The sequence below is a fragment of the Sitophilus oryzae genome, unplaced genomic scaffold, assembly GCF_002938485.1.
Source record: "Sitophilus oryzae breed Bouriz unplaced genomic scaffold, Soryzae_2.0 scaffold_1614_pilon_pilon, whole genome shotgun sequence".
Classification (NCBI taxonomy): Eukaryota; Metazoa; Arthropoda; class Insecta; order Coleoptera; family Curculionidae; genus Sitophilus; species Sitophilus oryzae.
In genome coordinates this window covers 1852101-1868808 of record NW_022146297.1, presented here as the reverse complement: position 1 = coordinate 1868808, position 16708 = coordinate 1852101, and the positions used below count along the sequence as shown (strand labels likewise).

At 33.4% G+C, this 16708-nt stretch overlaps 1 protein-coding gene across 1 annotated transcript in view; it reads right to left on the bottom strand.

Moving 5' to 3' along the window:
• LOC115880113 overlaps positions 1-16708 on the bottom strand; it is an 870630-nt gene that overhangs the window by 648465 nt on the left and 205457 nt on the right. The gene's annotated exons all lie outside the window — the stretch shown is intronic.

The window sequence follows — 16708 nt, the reverse complement described above, 5'->3', positions numbered from 1 at the left end:
GGATGTACCGAGGATGGAGGGGATGTACCGAGGATGTACTAGAGGATGTAGGGGATGTACCGAGGATTTACCGGGGATGTATTTCGAATTATTTGGGGCGTAATTTGCCGAATGCGATGTTTCAAGTCATCCAAATTTGTGGGTTGTCTTTTGAATACATTTTCCATAAGATATCCTCTTCGGTATCCTCTTAAAAAAGGTTTTTTTCTAATATTTTTTTCACTTTTTAATTTTTAAATGAGAATAACTCCAAAAAGCTTGGATGTGGGTATAGCACTAACATGGAAAATATTCAGAATTTTAAGGGCAATTCAAAAATGCGGAAAAATAATAATTATGTTGCCACGAGGGTTGCCATTAAAAGAAATTGTTTTGGACAAAGCATTTTTGAGACACCCTGTATAATATTCATTTTTGGCATAATCTGCCCCGGAAAAATTAAAATAATTGATGTGGCCGAGCGATTTCCAAAAAATGTGGTTCTCGAGATGTTGATATTTATTCAATATTTTACAACCACCCTGTACGAAATCAAATAAGATCGAATATCGATATTGTGAATATAGATAGATATAGATATTTCCGATATGAAGTATTCATAAAGAGATATAGCGGTATCTGTTATATCGATAGCTATATCGATATTTATGGACCAATATATCGTTACTTGGTTTTCACGTATGTGAATTAGCTTGTGCACATCCGTTTTTCTCAATGAATTTATTAAATAAAGTTTGCACAAGCCGATTTTCACAAGCCGATTTGCACAAATTTCATGGGAGTGAAAATGGACCTTTATTTGATATATCGATAAAAATATCGATACTCAAGGCTTTGTGGCTCACCCCTACTCATAACCTCAAAATATCTCGCAAAATGTATGTATAAGTCAGATATATAGCCTTTCCATATCTCTGGTATAAGTTTATGCAAAAATGTGTTTGTTGTGTTCATATCTTATTGCATAGTGCCGTAAGCGTTATGAATTAAAGGGAAGTGTGTGTAAATAATTATTATTGTACCCTCTATACGTCAAAAACGAAGTTCATAAATGCGAATGCCTTTAGCGTTGCCTATTTTTAGGTCTGTTTTATAAAGTAGATCCTCGGTAGCTACTAGATCTCATTTTTATTTGGGGTTCAAAACACGAGATTGATAACTTTGCACATAATATAGGGCTTTACGCATGACTAAGTTATTTTTTCCGCCGACATAAACTGCATAAACCGAGGCATAAACTGCTGTTATACAGGGTAAGTCTTAAATAAGTGCAAATATTTTCAGGGGTGGTATATTTTGACCCCAGGAACACGTCTATGATGTTTTTTTGCAAATAAAATATGTTGAAAATCGTGCATTTTCTTTTAAATTTCCCTGTATATTTTTCGAAAACTTTTTAGAACTGCTTGTTCACCGCTAATTTTCCCACGTTATAAATTCTTAATCTCTGATATTACCATAGTTACAGCTTTACTCTATGGTTACGGCACTAAAAGGGATGCAAATACAGAAAAAAATCAGGTGACTATCAAAATTAAAAAAAATCATTTTTTTTTTAAATTTTCAAACTTAAATAACTCGGTTATTTTGGACTTATTTGAAAAATGGTAAAGAAAATATATGTTTCTTTTATCGAGATCTACCAGCCCTGAAAATATGTGCACCTATTTAAGACTCACCCTGTATAATAAAAGTAACGGCGAATTGTTGTAGGCACAATAATAGCTGAGATTTTTACAGCTCTGGCAAGATTTGATATGGGTTGGCGCGCCTTAGTTCGATTCTCGATGACCCCATATAATTTTTTTAAATGGTTTTGATTTTTTTTATCCTTTTGAATTCAACAAAAATATTAGGTGTCAACTATATTACTAGTCAATAAATTGTAGAGGTTTGAGAAATTTTGTGTAGTTATACATATAATAAAGCTCGTAATAAAGTGGGAGATCGCTCTAACATAAATAACAATTCCGGTTTCGTCGTAAGTAAAGTAACCTTAATTTTGTTATTTTAAATAAAAAAACACCCTGTAAATTTTTATATCCCTCTAGTAAATGTAAGTCGAAATGGTGCTTCATCTTTTTTTATATATTTAAAAGTTCCGGAGATAATAGCGTTCAAAATTTTAACTTTCTTTTTACCATTCAAATAAAATTTAAAAAAAATATATACAGTGTGTCCAAGATAAGTATATCTCGAAAAGTATTTTAGATACGTAAAACGGTTCATCACGAAAATTATTCTAAATGTATGGCGTACACATGAGAGGATTTCCAGGGGATGTACCGAGGATGTACTAGAGGATGTAGGGGATGTACCGAGGATGTAGTGGATGTACCGAGGATGTAGGGGATGTACTAGGGGATGTACGAGGATGTAGGGGATGTACCGAGGATGTAGGGGATGTACCGAGGATGTACTGGAGGATGTAGGGGATGTACTAAGGATAGAGGATGTAGGTGTACACTTTTTGCCCTATGTGTTTACCCCTCGACAAAATTCCTATCTTAATTATTTTTTTTTGAAAAATACTCAAATTGAAGTTTTCATATTTTTCTTTCCGGGGAGGAGAAGTGTGTAACGAAAATATTTTCGTTACATTTTTCCTTTTATATCGTTTATCAGTTTTTTATATATTATCGATTTTTTGCGGAACCTCGATAGTGGTACACATCACTAGCGATGGTTGTTAGTATAAATTGTGTAAATATTTTATATATTTTCTGGTTGCCTATGGGTTACCGATAATAATTTGTTTATTTTTAATGAAAACGAAGGTTTATTATTAATATTTTGTTTAGTGTTAAATAATTAAGATGCAATTGTTACACACATTTTTCTGAAGGTATGTAGGAAATTTTATCGTATGTATTATTTTCACTATTAATTATAAATTTTTTATATTATTTTTTGGTACTTAACGCATGTCTAAATGAGTGGGAGAATTCTATAAAGGGACTTTTTTTTTTGTTTTGCCAAGAATCACTCTCTCTCATCTCGATCTTCTTTGCTTAAACACCTAGTTTTTTTTCAAGACACCGGCACGAGGTACGACTTGGAAATGATTTATTAGTTTTATTTTTTTTAAACATTTCTTACTATCTAATATGATTTAATTATTTGATTTAATTATTTAATTAGCTTGTAACTTTAAATTCCTTTTTCTATTTTATCTTTTTATCTCACAGTTTATTTTTTTTTTCATCATCTCTTTATCTTCTTGTCTTAGTAGCACGTGTATGGTAGTTTTGTAAAAAAAAATTCTAATACCTTTAACTTTTATTTAGTACTAATTATTTTTATCTTTCTTATTTATGTACTGAGACGCAAGCTGTCGAACAGGAACCCGCAGAGGTGTTCGATTTAGCAATCTCAGGGGCCATGAACAGAATCAATCACTGAAGGAGTACTCTCAGAGACGAACCAGGAGGGACTCTGGTAAGTAAGGATTTTTTAATAATATTTATATTATACGACTTATGTCACCTTTAACGAATCCTTGCTTGCCAGAAGGCAACTCTTGTTTTATCTGGACCCTGTAGTGGTGGTGTCTATTGGCAGGCCATTCGACAGATAGATTTTTGTTTTTTGTTGTTTTTGGGTCACTCTGGGGAACGTATCTTTACCTCGTATCTGCCAAATTTACCTTACCTTATCTTTATCTTATTTAGCGGATGCATTATCTTCGTTCCTGGAGTGACATATCTTTTCTTTTAGTTTTTATCTGTCGAATTGAGCATTTATCGTTTTACGTATCTTATCTCTATCTTTCTATTTACCTTTATCTTTCTATCTAGTTTTTTAATTTATCTTTTAATATCGCATTTTAGTATTAACTTTTGTTCTAATTTAAATTTTCCTATATTTCTATTTTTTTTAATCTTACATATTTTTTTTATTCTTTTTACACGTGTCTACAAATTAAATCAAATAATTTACTGTAACAATATATTTTTTTTTTCAAGTCGTACCGAAGTGATTGTGGTGGTCTGGAATTTTCTAGAGAGAGAGAGCAAAATATTTTTCTTTTATATTTTTGTTATAATTCTATATTTATATTCTTTAAATAATTTGGACAATCTTTTCAATTATAACTTAATTTAAACTGTCATTGCCTATTTTCTTTTTTAAATTTTAATTATAATTTTTATTATAATAATTAGTAGTTGGATTTAGATATTGATTATTGTTTATTTGAATCACTAATATGTTCTTTAATCATAAGTTATTTTTATTGTACTTTCACTGGCAACCAACAGACAGTTCAATTGGTAATTTAGAACACCACCACAAAACTGGGTACTTATCAATTGTGTTGAGTAGAATACTGCTGTTTGTTATCTTCTAGGAAGATACGAGAATTGACCCTCCCCATAAGTAGCTCACGCACTGAGACTGGTGGAGTCTCACAAGCTCTCCAACGTTAGCCGGACAATCACGCTACCCACCAGCGGACAAGTGCAGCGAGGAGGGTGAGGCCTTTCTCCCAACCAACCGAAGCAGAAACACTTAAGTATTCCAGTTGCATATCTAATCTCATACCTATAAACGAGACTGTCACAGCCAATTACATTGATTGTTTATAATTGTTAATTGAATATAAGTCATTAATGAAAATTTTTATTGTCTTATTTAATTCCAAAGCATACTTCCACAAACCAGTAACTTTTAGAATTTTGTGGGTTATAAAGTTTTCCATTATAGGAGCTACAAATACCCAACGCACTATTGTCGGACCTGTATAAAGTCGTTCCTACTACTGTTTAAACCATGGCAACCCCTATTTGCGGCAAATTTTTCTTAGGCAACCTGATAGCATCATGTACCAAAAAAAATAGCTTTAATTTGACATATTAATGATCAATAAATGTTATGAGCGTAATATCGTCTCCAAAATCAGTTATTATTATTATTAATTAAACATCATTTTTTTTTGATAGGCAACTTTTTGATTGGCCCCTGTTAAAAATGCATTCCCCTATACATAAATATACGTAACAACTAGGTTTTGATTGAAAATATGATGAGTGTAATAGTCCTGCACCGGAATCTTCAGCCAATCAAGCGTAATTGTAACCAGATGATTTATTTTAAAATACTCAAATATGAATAGCAAGCCATATCTAGTGCCATTTAGTAAAATTATCTTAAAAATATGCATTGGTCATCCATCTTCAATAGCACTAACACTAAAGAATGAAAAATAGATCCTTTATAAGTTTTTCTGCGAGCTTTTAAGAGAGCGATAATTTACGTCACGGATACTCGAACTCGGTCGTCGTAGCCGAGGTATATCACATTTCTCCGGGAATTTTTTGGAAATATTACACCAAAAGGGATATTTATATTCCGCCATCCTTTAAAGTATTACGCACGACTTTTCTAACAAGCATTTGAACTTGTTAATAAATCTTCCGATTTAGCGTCTATCCTCCAAAGGATATACTTTACTGTTTTCGATAAGAGTCAGCAAAAAGAATCTTTGTTGATATCCCGATTTTTCAATTATGCTAAAAAATAAGTTTAAAGTTTTTATAGACTGAACTTTTTTGGTTGTAATTAAAAAAAGGCACTTTTATACAGGGGCGGAGCCAGGATTCGGGAAGGGGGGGACTAGACACAAGACTTTACTCAAAGTACATACTCCTGAGTCATTTCTGACATAATAAATTAAATAATATAGTATTACATGACTGACACTAAAGGGGGGAGGGGCTTGAGCCACCGAAACCCCCAGAGAATCCGCCACTGCTTTTGTACTTAGATAGAGGAGATTAGGATAGGAGATTATATAAGAACAATAGTTAAGATTACGCAATTTTTAAATTCATTTGAATTCATTGAAGCCAATTAATTCAAATTCAGTCAGTGAATTTGAATTAATTGGCTGACTAACTGGAATATTCAGGTGGTAGCTCTGCTGTAAAAATGTCAAGTTGCCACATTTATTTATTTATTTCCTCCTGACATTGTTATTCGTTTTGACATTTTAGTTTTGTATTACGAGTTTTTGGTTTGAATTGTAACAGTTAAATTTCATCGCTACGACCTCTGTGTGCTAGCTCATAAATTATCGCAAATAACTATTATTTTTGCATCATGTTTACCATAATTTTATTGTTAAATATTATTTTATTTAAATTTTACAATTATGCAACCCGATATAGACCGCGCAGAATATTGTCACTGGATGCCGCCCAGCATTAGAATTTTTATCGACCTCTTTTTATCTTTGGTCATCACTTGTCACTTGTCACTGTCAGATCAAATCAGATGTTTTTGGATTTATTTATCCTTTGTTTTGGTTATTGAAATTTTATAATTATCAGATAAAATTTCGTAGTTAAATTGGTTATTTTTGATGTGGATCGCAGTGTGCAATTCGTTCATTTAATTGTGGAATTTCTGAGTTTAGTTTGTTCATTGACCGGATATGAAATATGGCTGTCGAAAAATATTGTAGAACATCGTTTTTTATTTATGCCTTTTTGTGAGTTGGACTAGTCAAGATATATAGTTCTCTATCTATATCCTGGAGGGAGATTTCCGGTTGAAATCTGATTGTGAAGGAAATCGAATCCTTGCATCACTTCTTTTGTACTCCCCGGCTGAAGAGTGTCGTCGTGAAGAACTGGCTGCCGTTCCGTGAAGCATTCCCTGTTGGTGATTAGCAGGTCTTCCTAGTGAAGGATTAAGTCTTCCGGAACACATTTGGTCAGAGACGTGGTTGTATTTTGTGGGATTTACATGGACCACCGACCAGTTTCCATAATGGGATTAAAATAGCCTTTTTCCGACCGATATTCCGATTCCACGTGCCCAAGAAGTCCCCGAACAGTTCCAAGAGCAAGAAAACCGATCCAGACCGTACAGCACAGAACAGTCCAGAATTCCATCCGTTCCTGTTGCCCGTGTGTAGAGTTACCCGTTGGACATCATAAACCCTCGTTGAGGGTTTTTATGTTCACCTTTGAAGTCCTACACCTGGCCAGCATCCGTACGTCTGCTAACATCCGTGGGCTCCAGTGACAGTACACCGAGCTGCTGTACACCGCCTTAGCAACCCTGTAGCTATACGCCGTAGCTCAGCCGGTGGAAGTTTTCAAGTATATCACATCGAGTAGAGTAAGACTGTTTAGATTTAGATTTGCTATTTATAAACCACCCCGACTGTATCTAGTATAAGTTAGCTAAGGGGGTTTGACGTCATAGGTTTAGTTCTTATTGATTTACATACTGATTTAACTTACATTTTCAGTCATTTACATTTATTTTTCATTTTCTATTCGTTTTTTATATATCCTAGTTAACTTTTAATATTTTAATAAATTGCTTAAATATTTTTAGTAGTATTATTTACAGTCTAGTCTCATAGTTAAGTTAGAGTCACTTATGTTAAATAGTTATAGAATATTTGAAGTTCATGTTAGTTGCACTCAACAGTTCGAGGTTAGTGTTGAAGTCTACTTAATAGTTACATCTTTATTGCCGAGTTCATAGAGTATAATCTCGTGGCGCCCTTTTATTAATATCTTTGAACCCCGACCACCCGGCTGTTAAAATTAAAAAGCTAGTGGCCTCTATGTAACTCATTCTGCATTAAGTAAACTTGTGTTTTATTGAACTTCAAATTAGAAAGGGCGTGGCAAAATAATGTGTTGTGATATTTTAAGCTTAAACATTTTTACTAGCAAACCTTTGAGTCGAACAATTTTCTTTTTGGAACCTCTTTTAGTGTGAAGTGTACAAGATAGCTTAATAGCCTTAAAAACTAATTGCAACTTCATTAGAATATTTTAAACGGGAAAGATAGTAATGGTTCTTTACGTCCTTTAAGTGCTGTTAAGAAGGTGAGTTTTGTTGATGTAAATAATAACTGTTTACATATGGTTAGTTTATTTTTGTTTCCTAAAATATGTTGATTAAGAGAAAATTATATAAATGTGGGCAACGCTGTGCCGGTCAAGCTTAATCACGTGATTAAAAATTTATTTGATATTTTGATATGAACTATAGTTTTAAAGTCGCAGGATGTTAAAACTATAAAAATAGGTCTTTTATATTTATCTTAAATAGCATTATTTTCGTTTGAATTTGCTGCAGGTATACTGCTGAACCAAATCCTATTTTTACGTGAGGACAGATGGTCCATGTTTTTTTATACACCCTGTATATGCTGCTTCTTCATATGGGTTCGTTTTATATAATATCTTACTATCCCACCAAGCCATATCATTCGTGTACTTCATATACTACATGTACTTCTTTCAGTCTAACTACCGTATAATAAAAAAACGGCACCCGGTTGAAACGGCTTGGAAATGACAACCAATGACATCTATACTAATACCGTGCTGGCAACTGTTACTCTTGGGTCGGTATTTACATGTGTGGAGTGTGGAAGTAAATCGCTTAGGGATCTTATTAAGTCGAAGTGAGAGAAATGCGACGGAGTGCTCTTGCGGCGTTGCCGGTACGCCTTTCCCTATCAAGTTAAGTAAAGTCACGATCGCAAACCGCTTATTTTTAAACTAAAGACTTTTTTTGCGAAAAAATAACTAGATAAAATCATTAGAAATGTTTCTGAGCATCTGAAGTGGAATTATAAGGATATTTTTAGGGTGTGATTTTTTTTATAACGAGAAAACGTCAGTAATCGCGATAATTTAAACTTTTTAACACATAACACGCCATAACTCAAGAAACACTTTAGATATTGAAACTTTTTTTTATAGACACCGTAATGATTTATTCGAAGATTCGAGAAGAATCGAGTTCCACTGGAATGGAGTAGTACATACGAGAACAATCGAAACCTTCTCTATGCACCTAACGATCTATGGACTATTCTAAAGATCTTTAGCTGTCGGTATAAAAGCCGGCGGCTGGGGCCTAGAGAGGGCGTGTGGAGAGTTATATAAATAGACGAGTACAGTTGACGCGCTAAAAAATTCAAAAATAAATTCTTAGTTATAAATCGTTTGTAAATAGTTCTTTAAATCTTTTATCGTTATTGTTTTTGTTAATTAGTGTTAAATAAATAGTGTTTAAATAAATTGTGACTTTCTATCCACACGGAACCGACAAAAAACGTAACAATATGTTTACATAAGAAAAATTCGATAAGGTTGTTTTTTATTCCATTCAAAAATTGTAAACAACTCATCCATTTACTTTTAGAGCATAGCAATTTTCAGCAATCGTGTAATGTTTTTATTGATAAAGATTTGCACTTACTGTCTACGAAGAAAATACAGCAGAAATATTAAGAAAGTTTTTGAAAAAACTACAATCAATTATTTCTAATAGATTTTGAGATATCGATTTTTGTGTGTTTCTAGCTTGCACTTAAAAATGTTCAAGCTATAGGGAAAATTACAACGACTCGTTAATAAAAAAACAAATAAAGTATCACGAGAGACGTAATTAAATCGTTAAGCTGAACGCATGATGTACACCTTCCCCTAGAACTTTAAGTACTGACAGAGGTACTGATTAGGTCGACCGGTCAACTGCGACAATAATTCTGCTATATCCCCTTCCACGTCTCTTAGCAATGTGCACTGTTTCTCGATTTAATTCATACGTTTGGCAACGTGTTTACTGTTCTCTCTTCGTTCAGTACATTATAAACGCATTGTACTCTTCTTACATACGGAAATCTCGACCCAAGACTAACCTTTGCCAGCCCTTAGTATATAAAATTCTTAAGTGACTGATTCACTGATTAATCACGATCCTGCTCAAACCACTCAACGTAAGAAGCTCAATTTTGGCATACAGGTTGATTCTAGGGTGTTCAGGTTCGATAAGAAGGGATTTTTCGAAATTCCAGTTCCAAAGGGGTGAAACCACCCCTCAAATATTACAAAATTTTTTATTTAAAAAACGGTCCAGTTTCCGAAAAAAACGCTTAAACACGTATATTTTATTTTGTTTTCTTACATATTTTCAGATTTTTTTAATAATGTATACAGGGTGTTTCGAAAAATCTGGTCATGGATTAATCACGATCCTGCTTAAAGCGCTTAACGTAAGGGAAAACGGATTGACTTAAGGGTGTAGAGATTCGATAAGAAGGGATTTTTCGAAACTCGAATTCTACGGGGGTAAAACCACCCCTCAAATATTAGAATATTTTTAATTTAAAAACCGGTGAGTTTTTCGGAAAAACTCTTAAACACGTATATTTTATTTTGTTGTTTTACATATTTTAAGATTTTTTAAAAATTTATACAGGGTGTTTCATAAAATATGACCATTCAGTAATCACGATTCTGCTTAAACTGCTTGACATTTAAAGCTGATTTTTGAGGTTCGATAAGGAAGGGTTTCTCGACTCTCAAATTCCAAGAAGCTGAAAACGCCCCTCAAATATTACAATATTTGTTATTTAAAAAACGGTTAGTCTTTCGGGAAAACGCTTGGATACGCATAATTTATTTTGTTTTTTTATATATTTTGAAATTTCCAAAAAGTGTGGGTAAAAGAGGTATGTGTTCCAAAAAGTTGGGTAATTGATTAAACACGATTCTGCTTAAACTGCTTGACGTAAAACGATTATTTTTGGCAAATGGATATTTCGAAAGTCAAATTCCAACGAGATGAAACTCCCCTCAAATATTACCAAGTTATATAATAATATCGCCATATTGTTTTTTCTCATGCTCACATAAATGTGAGAAAATTTAATCCAGTTTGTATGTTAATGGAAATTCTTGCTTTGCTTTATCATCACCATTACAAATGATTAATTCGAAGGGAACGAAGTCGCGAGTACACGCTAGTTCCCTATATAATTTTCCGCATACAATGACAGCGATCTTCGTTTCATAGCCATCGCTGACGCTATTTTTTTCGATCGTATGATATTACGTATATATTTTTGTTTTCTTTAATATACGAAGCGCTCATACTCACAGATAACTACAACCTATTAATAAAAAGGTAAAATAGTAAGAAAACTTGATATATGCAGTTTTTCTTTAATATGAATCTTTTTTTGAGGGTAGTTGGAGATTTTTCTCGAGACACCTTTAATTTACATGGTTATATACCGTAATTAAGTGAGTCCTATTTTTACGTGAGGACAGATGACATGTTTTTTCATACACCCTGTATATGTTGCTTCTTCATATGGGTTCGTTTTATATAATATCTTACTATCCCACCAAGCCATATCATTCGTGTACTTCATGTACTACATGTACTTCTTTCAGTCTAACTACCGTATAATAAAAAAACGGCACCCGGTTGAAACGGCTTGGAAATGACATCCGATGACATCTATACTAATACCGTGCTGGCAACTCTTACTCTTGGGTCGGTATTTACATGTGTGGAAGTAAATCGCATAGGGATCTTATTAAGTTAAAGTGAGAGAAATGCGACGGAGTGCTCAGAGTTAAGTGAGAAATTCAAATCAAAATTTCCGTTTGGAAATTAAAAAAAAACAGTTTAATTCGCGATATTCAAATGAAAATATCGAAAGCTGAACGTATAATATTATATTAAATCCTGATCCAAAGGAATCGAGAAATAAATACCAAGAACCTTTTGATTAGTACACAAAGTGGTACAGATAAATGGCTATTGATATACATACCTTAGAAGAAACCGTTGCAGATATATTTTAACGAATTAAGGAAATATCTAAAACATTTATCTCTTTAGTGCTCCTCCCTATTGAAAATGGAAATATCAATCGAACAGAATATCCAAATATAGAAATAAATAAATTTGTGTTATTTTCCTTGAATGAAAACCGGTGCAATATAAATTAAAATTAAAGTATTGAAAAAACAATTGAATAAAAAAAACTTTATCAGTTTATCCAAAGAATGTTTTAATACCATCAAAAACATAGAATGTAAAAAATGCTACGTCTCCAGTGTAAAAGTAAAGGTGTTTTGGTGTATTGTGGTGATTTAGTGTTTTATTTTGCTGTTATAACACCAAAGGTTCCAACCCCCAACTGTAGAACTTATACAGCTCGGGACAGGCCAACTCTGCGGGTTGGATTTTAACGTGTAAGACAGTGATGTAGACAGCTTAATGGCAAATCAAATGTATTAAAAAGAGAAAAAAGTTGGGTGGGTATGGGTGAGTACATTTCTTCTGAGCGATATTGCCGGATTTTGCATCAAAATTTCAAACCGCAGAAGTAGACGTTTCAAAAAAATGTTGCATCAGGGTTGGATCTGGATTTTCGACAATTAGTTACTCATTTTACTACAACTGTAATAGATTACATTTAGCTTAGATATATTATCTTCATTTCAGTAGTATACATGAAAGTTTTTAACATAGTTTATTTTATTCTAATTTATTTAAGGCTAAGATAATAGATTTATACCATATCGACAAGAGAAAGTCTTGGGCAGGGCGGCGTTAAGGTGATTTGGTACCCTAGGCACCATTTATTTTGCCGCCCCCTTCAACTAATAAAATTCAAGTAAATTTTGTTATTCAGCCTGCCGCCCTTGGCAGCTGCCTATCTTGCTTAATGGATAAAGCGGCACTGGTCTTGGGTCAGCATTTACCGAGGGAGAGGTAAACCGCTGATGTATTTTGGTGTTCAAGATGTTGACAATACTTGGTATTAGTGATATTAATCGTGGTATTAGTTGGCATTTTTTCCATTATACATGGTATTAGTGTACAGAAACTTGTCAGCGGCTTACAACACTGAGAGCTGTCTCGAATTGTCATCGGCATCAGAGTGGATTTGTGCTCCCACCATGCTCATTTTTAATCCTACCTACACGTTTACGAACCGGCAACACTGTATCCGCCCTTTTATTTTGCGTCTCTCTCTGTCAACCGGTCAATTGTTTTAATGTCTGTCGTATCCATTAAAATCCTATACACAGTAATTGAATGACCAGCCAAACCAAATATTAAAAGCATCAGTACTTGAGAATGTATTATTTCAACAAAATTATTTTTGGCAATCTAATAAAAATAATTTATAAAATAATGTCTATTGTAATATAGTATATTTATGTTTAGCTTACTGCTTAGCATTCTTTATACACATTGTATAGTTTAGTCCCTTGACGCGCCTTGTAATTTCCACTCAAAGGGAAAACAATGCGAGGCGTGTAACCTGCGGGACGAAACATCAGTCTAAATTTATCCCGACTGAAACCTTCTCGCATTTCAGCCGTATAATAACTTCGACAATAGTTATGTAGTCGAACTGAATTCAGAGCACGAACGCATTCGTCCTCTATTTTCCGTCATTTAAGTTATTGCGAAAGTTATTTCAAATTTAACAACTAACGAATAGAATTCATAAAAAAATCTCTTAAAAAATAGTGAATATATTTCACATTTTAACATTTTTTTTAAATATTATAGTCCAGAAGGCAGTGATTTTTTTTACTTACTTTCCCAGTGGGTGAATAGAGAGGGTGTCCCAGAAATAAGTGCAAATATTTTAACTGGTAGCATATTTCGGCCCCAGAAACACGCCTATATTTCTTGACATTTTCCGGGAAATTTTAAAAAACTTTTTAGTGGGATTTTTTATTCACTTGAGGTGTCGAGCCTTGTGAAAGACCCTTAATGGCCGGCTATCGCCAGCGCGAGCTGTTTCCAAAATGTTGCTATTATTTTTTTAAATTTTCTAAGTTAAACAAATCGGTTATTTTCAATTTATTTTAAAAATGGTAAAGATGATAGTATATTGTTTTATAAAGCTTCATTAGTGGAATAAATTATTGGTTTCAATTAGCGTAGAAGTTTGTTCCGTTCATTTCAATGTAAGCATTCAGAACGTCAAAATTAGTAGTAGACATTTTCAATTAGTAGAAAAAGTTATCAAAAGTTAAGTCTCCTTCCTTGTATACCGAACGGCTCTAGTATGGCAACTGTACCTTGCTACTCCCAAGGCGTTAAACGCTATACACGGGAGCTATTATTATTATTATTAGAAAAAGTTATCAAACTTTTAACTTTTCCACTAATTATACTTCAAAATTTGCGAGAAATGTCATTTTGGCCTTTGATTATCGAAATAAAAAGTTCATTGTTTTATAAGCCAAATATTAGGCCTTCTCTATGGATACAACTGACTAACGCAAGCTGTTGCTAGGATATTCTATTAATTTTAATTGTGTTTTTTAAACATTGTGAATGATCCTAAACTAAAAAGTATAAAGTGTAATTGAAACCACTAATTTATTCCACTAATTGCGAGGTTCTGAATGAAGCTTTGGGTGTAAAAATGGCACTTTTTGTGGCGAATGTACGTTTGGTTATACAGCCGAGGCACAAAGAGTCATTCTTACTCCGACATGCTATTTTTTTAGCCGACCATACCAACAGGCAAAAAAAAGTCTTTTAATTTCACTCAAAATGAGTTATTTGGGTCATAAATGACCTAAATACAACATATTTTCATGGTGTCTGTCTGTCTGTCTGCCTGTGTGTCTGTCTGTCTGTCTACCCGTCTGTCCGTCTGTCCGTCTGTCTGAAACACGATAACTAAAAACCGCTAAACCGATTTTAATCAAATTTGGCACAAAAATACTGTGGAACCCGAGAACCTGAGAGCCATTAGTTTTTGGTGGGGGTGGGGGGTTTGGTTTAAAAAAATCGTAACTCCAAAATTACAGTAGCTAGCGAAACGCGGTTTTCAATTTAAGATTAGAAATAATATTTGCAATAAAATTTGTAATAACATCAAAATCAGTCAAAGTCGCAGTTTTTGAGATAAAAAAATTGGAAAAATTCCTTTACTTTGAAACTAAAAGAAGTGCCTACCTACTTTTTATTAACATACGTGCCTCCCGGCGCCAATTTTTGTCAAACGTTACAAATATTTTTTAAAACAATTTCAAACATTCCAAATACTATTAAAAGATTTAAAAGAAATATGTAATTATATATCGAGAAACTATGGTTACGGGCTCGTTGAATTTGACACTTTATGTTAGGTTAATAATATATTTTCGTACTTCATGCTTAGGCGTAAAAGTGCTTTATTATTAAGCCTACGCATTAAAACGAAGATTTTATTGTAAAACTTGGAAAATAAGTTCGTCATAATAATGCTTTTATTTATTCACTATTCTAATAATCAATATGCATTCCTTCGGAAACTCTCTATTTATTTATCTAGTAATGCTAAAACACTCTATTTTAAAGTCGATTAGAGAAAATAGTATGATTCATTGGCAAGTAATGTAAATATTTACGATCCGGTAAAATTGTGATGTAAGAGGAGGCTTAGCTTGCCTGAGGCGAGTTAGTTGTTGATAGGCCGGCAGGCTGTTGTGTTGTGTTTTGTCATAGAACTGATATTTGGAGGTTGAGAGTCTTTTGACTATAAACGTTGCAAGTACTGTAAGGCAACCAGTCGTTTGACCGGAAGAAAACCTCTGGTGACGTCTTTCCTTCGACGTTGGTCTTGAGAGTTTGAGGTCTCCCGTGTCTTCTCGATTGACACGATGCGGCGTTGGGGTAGAGAGACTAGTGAGGTACCCCAATTAGCTTATTCGATTGGGATGCGAATCTGTTTAGCGGCAGAGTTGCGTCCTGGGGAAGCCCCTATACTATTTCAGGTGACACTAGCTAGTTGTTGAAGATTATTAACCAATATATAACCAAATGATATTTGAACTAGATGGAAAATATGGAATGGGATATATTGAATAGAATATATCAGTGGCTAGGGGGCGGAGTACCCCCGGGTGAGTCTTACTATTTAACTATCAATTTTATCCAGATCAGTAAATGTTTGTTTTGTTATTTTCATGTACAATGAGAGAGTGCTTGCCAATGACCAACTAAATGGATATTTGAGGTGAATTTGCATTGTGAGACCCGGTTGAGTAAGTCCCAGACATAAGCGATTTTACATTATATTGTTAATCACGTCGCAAAAACTAATACTTCTGTGACGTTTAAAAAAAATATGTTTCTTTTGACCAGATCTACCACCCTTTAAAATATCTGCACTTATTACTGGAACTCCCAGTATAAACATATGTTCGATTGGTGACATTAAATGACAATTTGTTAGTTTCAACAAATTTTCGGATGGGTTGACTAGATAAAAACTAAAAAAGTCCATTTATTTTCCCAGTCATAAATACTTGACATTTATTAAAGTGAATCATGTTATTGATGGAAATAACAGTCTAGCACATCCCTAATGGAAGGAAGTCACTCTGGCTGAAAATTTGCACATGCAAAAATTTTACAGATTTTTGAAAGCCGCAACCTTCATATTTAACGTGTCCTACTAACGTATGAAATTTAACGTATCATTTGATACTATCATAAACTACAGTCAAAAGTCTGACTGATTTACGAAATTGACAAATGAGTCTGGCGGCATCTCAAAATTGCAAAATTACAATATTTTACTTTACTTTATGGCGGTCGACAGATCATTAATTGTTTTTTAGCATAATTTATGATTTATTTTGCCCTTGTAACAGTTACTTCTGTGTGTTGATTTTCATACTTAATTATAATTAATAAAATAATTTTAACAATTATGATGAAACGAAAATACAAATATTAACTTGTTTCTATACAGAGTAATTCAAAATCGAACCATTAGGATCTGGAAAACAATAGGCAATAGGAGATATGAAAATGGTTAAATTAGGGCAAAGTTGTGCATTAATTAATGTCCCTAATAATATGCCATAGACACATTTAAAATTCCAAATAGTTACAGAGATATTCTAGG